This window comes from Cheilinus undulatus, linkage group 21 (assembly GCF_018320785.1).
Source record: "Cheilinus undulatus linkage group 21, ASM1832078v1, whole genome shotgun sequence".
Lineage (NCBI taxonomy): Eukaryota > Metazoa > Chordata > Actinopteri > Labriformes > Labridae > Cheilinus > Cheilinus undulatus.
Window position 1 is genome coordinate 8,283,215 of NC_054885.1, and position 7,051 is coordinate 8,290,265.

The following is a 7,051-nucleotide window of genomic DNA, read 5'->3' on the forward strand; positions in this document are numbered from 1 at the left end:
AGGATATCACGCATTGACGGCAGGGGCAACGTGATGCGTTCACGGGAAGTCCGACATATAATGACGGTGCATTTGGCGCAGAGACAAGACTCAACGAAGCGAAACACTAACGGTTTCATACAAAACTTGTGCTTTTTTAAAGTGTGGTTTTTATTTATTTATATATTAAAAATGTTATTGTTAATTTTTAACTAATATGCAGTGGCTATCAGGGTTAAGGCCCTAATAAAAACAAAAAGTAGAGATCAATTTTAAAACTGAAATAAATATTTTTTTTATATATCATACATGTATTGAACAGATAAAGTAAAATTTTAATTCAACTCAAGGTATAAAGCTACTGTTGTGTAAAGTCTTCTACAATGAAAACAGACCATTTCAAGCTCAGAAACCAGAAAGAATATTTTGTTTTTTATTTTATTAAATTTTAGCTATATTTATAGGCATTTTTTGTTTGTTTACCAGGTCTTTTTTGCCAAGTCCTTTTTTTGTGTCAGTTAACTAAAATGCTTTTTAAATTTTAATTTTAGCATAATAACCTTGATTGACTCTCTGAATTCCTTGACTGTATAAGTTTTAAAGCCACTCAAAGGCATTTATCTTAATCCCTTTTTATTTCAATTAAATGTTTTGTATTTGTTTTATCAGAATCAATATAAGTTACATTGGATTTTTGTTGTCTGGTTAGTTTGTTTCATATGTTTGAATATCTAAGTGTGCTGCCTTGAGTAATTTTTTAAATGTTTAGGACTTAGAAGTGCTTGTTTATGGATTAAACATGCTCAATAAATGGATAAATACCGCAAAGCAAAAAAAAAAAAAAAAAAAAAAAAAAACTGAAAAATTGTCATATCATTGATGTCACATTTCCTGTACAGTCTATTCATTTCCTGTACAGTCTATTCAAGGAAACTCGTCCAGTCACTTTATTTTTCATTCATTCATTTACATTAAATTTTTCGGTATATACCCTTTGAACTGCAACTCTAAAGGCTAAAAACACATCTGCCACCGGCGAATTTAGATTTTCGATAGTTTGAACAATTTGTAACCACGGAGTTTTTACAAGGTACACCTGAACGCCACAGTACACTCCTCTCTTTGGTCTCCGGCACGAGTCCGTGTGCGTCACCGTGTGTACTTTTCTCGTGCACTAAGCCAGTTTTCAGCTTTGCGGCCAAAAATGTGCATTATACATAAACTTCCCGGAAACATATCGATGTTTTTGTCATTGCAGGTGAAATAACTTATTGTTAGAGAAGGGCATCATCCCTAGCTGCAGTGTCTTGGTCTTTCTGATAGATCAGCTGATGCAGTCTGCAGAAGTGGAGTGCAGAGGTCCAATGTCTAAGCTGGGGACCCTGATTAGGGCTTTCAGTGACAACCTTAGAATAACAACATCAGTGTCCAGAATCAAGTGGCTGGAATTATTCTTAAGATCAAATCTAGCTCTCTGGTCCCCATGAAAGGAAGAGTGTTCCTCATGCAAAAGCTGGTCAAGAGTGTGGGGAAGATCTATACCTGTGACTGTGAGACATAGCAGCACAACCTCAATGTTTGGCTAACTTCTGTGATAAGTTCAAAGCCTGGGTTGCCATGGAATCATGCCTTGACTCCTCTGGCCATTTACAGTTTAAGAAGTTCCCACCACCATCATAGAAAGCCTCCAGAGAAAGATCACACAGGACCAGTGCAAATGGCCAAGTCTGCCAACTGCAAGCTAAATCTGCCTTTTAGCAGTTTGGGAGAGAAGTTCAAGGTCACCCAAGCCAGAGAGGTCCTTCTCTACCAAGACTAGTGGCTCAAAAGTCTCTTTAGCTGGTCTCAAAGTCAGGACAGGAAGGAAGTGGTGTGTCCATGAGGCAGTTAAGTGAGCCGAGGCAAGGCTGCAGCACCACACCCTGGTGAGCACAGTGCCAACCTCTGAAGTAGTCCCATATATTGCTTCTATAGAGCCAGGGGAAGAGGAGCCAAAAGCTCATGGAGCAAAGCAGAGGAAGGGCATAACTGCATGATGAAAAATATGGGTAAGCAAGGAGCCTGGACCAATGGGTGCAATAACAGGGTTGCAAGATCTCCTGGACACAGCTCTAGAAGGCAGGTGCTTGCTGCGTGAAGTTCTTGGTCCAGTCTGTGAAGTCCATCCAAGCCCCAGCTGGTCGACTCATCTGCCTACCTGCTCCTCCAGTAGAAGGGCAAGCTGGAGAACATCTGCAGCTGCCTGAAGAGCACGGGAGAAGAGGTATTGCCACGACAAGGTTCTCTGTGGAGGATTGTTTTCCCATTCTTCTCAGAACTGTTTTAATTCAGCCACATTAGATGGTTTTCCAGCATGACTGGCCATTCAGAGGCATACCTGCTGATGAGTCATTGTCCTACTGCATAACCCAAGTGTGCTTAAAGGGGTCATACTATGCAAAAATCACTTTTTCAGGCTTTTCTAACAAAAATGTGTGCCCCTGGTCTGTCCACAATTCCCCCGAATACCAGAAAAAATCCCCTCCCCATCTCTTTCTCAACCTTTCAGAAAATGTGTGCTGAAACAAGCCGTTCTCAGATTTTCCCCTCATGATGTCATGTGGGGAGTTAGCCCTACCCCCAGGTTTGGTTGGCCCTCCCTGCTCGGGAAAAAGTTCCGCCCTCCTCTCCTGATCACATCCATTTCCTGAGAGGGGTGGAGTCAGACAGCTCAGTAACATTTAAAGCTACATACACAGAAACAGCTCGTTCTGAGCAGGGCTGAAACAGCGAGTTTTTAGACATACAAAAAATCCAATACTGGAGTGTGTAAAATATGTGACCTTTAGGCTTGACGTCATAAAGTGATGATTGGACATTCTCCTTTAGGATTTTCTACTAGAGAGCAGAATTTATGGTTCCATCAATTCAGGTCCTGAAGCACTCTACAGTATATTTAATGGAATGCACAACTTTGTCTCGCCAGTCCAGAGTATTTCAAAAAATCTTGGTGACCATCAGGATGTTTTTAGTCAAATGTGAGACTAGCCTTTGTGTTCTTTTTCAGTCTGTTTGGTTGTGACCTTTGAACTTCAAATCGTGCAATATTATATTCAACATGGCACTTTATAACCCTGGACAGTAGAGTAATGTGCTATGTAACACATCTTATACTTCTGTTCAACAATTTGGCAATGTGCAATATAACAAGGACCTGAGCTCCCAGGCAGCTAGCACTCTGCACTTTAGCATTTGGCACTTTAATTAGCACTCCAGCACTTTATAATTCACTGTGTATAATAACCATGGTCCCCCAACTCCCACCCTGTTTTTATCTTTGGACTGTATGTTGTTTGGGTTGTCTAAGGTCTATGTATGCTGCTTGTTTTTTAATATGCTCTGTTTTATTCCTATTACTGATGTTTGTTTTATGTTTGTTTTATGTATTGACACAGACCTGCTTATGGGACTGGGGATGGAAATTAGTCACCAGGCTATAATCCCATGTATTTACATGCAAATGTTCATTAATACATAGTGTCCCATTTTTTAATAAATCCCTCTCTCTCTTATGATGCCATGTTTGCCCAGTCTCTTTCTTATTAATTATGAACTCTGACCTTGACTGAGTCAGTGGGCCTGCAGGTCTTTAGATGTTGTTCTAGGACCTCCTGGATGAGTCGTCCATGCACTCTTGGAGTCATTTTGGCAGGCCTATGAAGTTTCACCAATGTTCCAAGTTTTCTCCAATTGTGGATAACGGCTCTCACTGTGGTTCACGGGAGTCCTACAGTCTCAGAGCTGGCTTTGTAACCCTTTCCAGACTGATAGATATCAGTGACTTTGTTCATCTGTTCTTGAATTTCTTTACATGGTGCCAAATGTGTAATTTTTCAATTTTTATTCATAAAATTCTGCTGTCATTGAAAAACTGAGACCATCTGACAAAATCTGACACCATCAACCACGGCACGTTTAAGCACATCACCTGACCCATATCAACAGGCCTCAATGCACTGGTTGCTGCAATATAATTGGCTTTTTTCCCATATTAGCAGTGAGTCAATGTTAAAAGACAAGGCCGGAAATTTTGCCATGTACAGAAAAAGTCCGCTACATCAATAGCGCCCCTAGTGGCAACAGAAAATACCTTTTAAGCAGTTTCTGTCTGAGATAGTCTCCTTGGTTGGTTTATCAAGAGAACCCTCTTTTCTTAGACTTTGTGTGATATTCACCACTATTACAGAAGAATTTAAGAACAAACAGACTCACAGGAAGTAAAAACAAACCCATTGCTTCTTTATTAGTTAGTCATTTTACAGTAGTCACTCATACGTAGCTGCCTTGAGTTGGTCTTTTTGTGTCTTTCACTTTTTGTTCCAACTTCTTCCTCATTTTTTTACTCATCAACACAATGGAAGAGTCATGGACAAAGTATAAAAAAAAAAGAACAAAAAGAAAATTAAGAAAAATGGGATAAAATGCCCCCTTTTCACAACAAAAATTACATTTGGCAAAAAGTGAGGATGATGATTATGATGATGATCCAGTGCATCTTAAAAAAATCAATAAAGACATAAGAGATTTACTAAGACAGAAAGGTGAGATATGTCTGGGCGTCTGATTGGATAAGAGCTTTTAGGGAGTCGGGATAGTCGTCCAATCAGGTTTGATCTCCTCACTTGATGCTAGGTGAAGTTTGAAGGTGTGATATGCATTGTTAACAGAACAGTGAGGCATGTATTCCTATGTCAAAGTCACAGTACAAAAAAAAAAAAAAAAAAAAAATCACAAATGAATAGAAAAAATTAAATATAAAAACTGACCCATTCAGGCTGAACACAGTGAAACTCTGATCTAGTGTGTTTATGGCACAACAAGGCATGGCAATTTTATGTTTTACTTCTAATACTTTTGTTTCTGGACTACAGTAAGTCCAAAACCTCCACCAGCTAACAGGAACCTCAGGCTAGAGTAGTGCTCTGCATTGTTGTATTACCTCTACTGCACTGCCACCAAACTTGATCATATATATGTCAATAAAGAGTGATCGGTCGTTGTTTTATTTTGAAAAGCCAAAACATAGTTGAGGCATTTTTGAGTTGATAAAGGCACCTAATGTGTCGTTTATTATAACTAATACACCATTTCATCCAAACTCCAATTCCAATAATGTTTAACGAAACTTGATGCTAATATGCTACTAAGTGGCTAACTGAAAAGAGCAAGCCACCATGGTACAAGGTAGGGTACTACTACAATGATTTGTTCTTTATATTATTCATTTTTAACAGATTTGCATAAACGGTTGGAAGCTAACACTAGTTGGCTGACTGGTTTTAGCACAAAGTTACTTGATAGCATAAAACTTAGCTCATTAAGAGTAAACGCGTCTAAATATCAGTGAATTTTTGGCCTTTTTTGAACACTTTCATAAATAACAATGAGCCAACCATGGCAATATATGCCCCTGTACTTGTAAACTGTAATTTCACTATCTGTTCCTTATTCTGAATTTTTCTGACTCATTGGCATTCGCCAGCTTCCACAGGTACCAAAGCAAGCTAGCACAAGCTAGCTTGCGCTGGCCACACAGAAGACCATTTTCAAATCTTAAACGATTTTAAATGTAAGACATAAGGATAATTTCAAACAACTTTTTATCTTATAATCCACTGAAACAGACCTCCGAACAACCTTCAGAAGAAAAACAAACATGGATGTCTATTGATATCCTCGGCTTGCCTCTCCACAATAAGCTGCCCTGGCAAATGTTACAGTTGCAGCAAAAGTTGCACTATGTATTATTCAGAAAATTAACTGATTGCACTCAGGCTATGCCTGCAGGATCAAGGGAGGCAAATCTGGACTCAAATAATGCTTAAAATCCAGTTGTGTGTAGCCAGCCTAATCAGAATTAGCTTGTTTCTTAAGCTTACGCTAGAATTGGGTCATTAAAATCAAAGTTTCTGCAATTGAGGGCTTAAATATTTGAATATTTCTACCTAAACATGAGTTATCACCATCTGCTAATGTTAGCATAACTTGTTCACATGGCTCTCTTCCACAGTCATTTAAATGTTCTTTACTTATTTGTTCTTCAGTTTTATTTTGGCTAAATAGTTTTCACTGGGGGTTGTCACTATACCAAAAAATCAAAACCTAACCATGTTAATATCTACTTTGACACCATGGCGAGTAAAACACCAGTTTTAAGGGATTTTTTTTTTTTTTTTTTTACAAAGTTATGAGTGTTTTTGTTCTATTTAAACAGTGTCATGAAGTTTGCTTGCAATTTTGATACATCAGGGCTGTCAAAAGATTTAAAGTTTGAATCCAGAGTCATCTCAGAATTTCTGTCGTTAATGGCATTTTAAATTGTGACTGTTTTGCCTTCAAACTGTTTTTGTGCAACTTTGGATTTTTCTGCTTTCTTAATCTAAGTGTGGCTTTTTCCAACCTCATTTTCAGGGCGCTCCTCACCAGTGTTCCTCATTTCTACAATACAAAACATGAATCATGCTTCCCTTGGGAGAATCTGTAACAGCACTTTAAAATTGCTGCGTGCTTCATATTTCTGTATTTGAAGGAAATGTCACACCACAAACTTGGCTGCCATACAGAGACAGACAACCAGGCATGCACACACGCACACCTACAGTCAATTAAGAATCACTAATTAACCTAACGAGCATATTTTTGGTGGAGGGAGGAATCTGGAGTACCTGGAGAGAACATGCAAACTCCACACAGAAAGGCCCTGACCGGGAAGTGAACCAGGAACTTTTACTGTGAGGCAACCGCAACTGTAGACCTCGATTAGTCACGATTAATCTCGACAGCCCTTGTGTATCCATATCTAAGGTTTGTTTTTAAGTTTTGTTACTTTTCAACTCTATTGATCATTGATAAAACAGACTGCAATGTTCTAAAAGTTGGGACTGAAGAGGAATGCAAGTATTAAGATCTAAATTGGCCGACATCCATTGCTTTAAAGAAAGCTACTAGCTATCTAACTGGTCCATAACTTGCTAACTGGCGAACAATAAAGCTCAAGGAAAAATGAGCTTTGATTTTGAACCATGATTGTTAA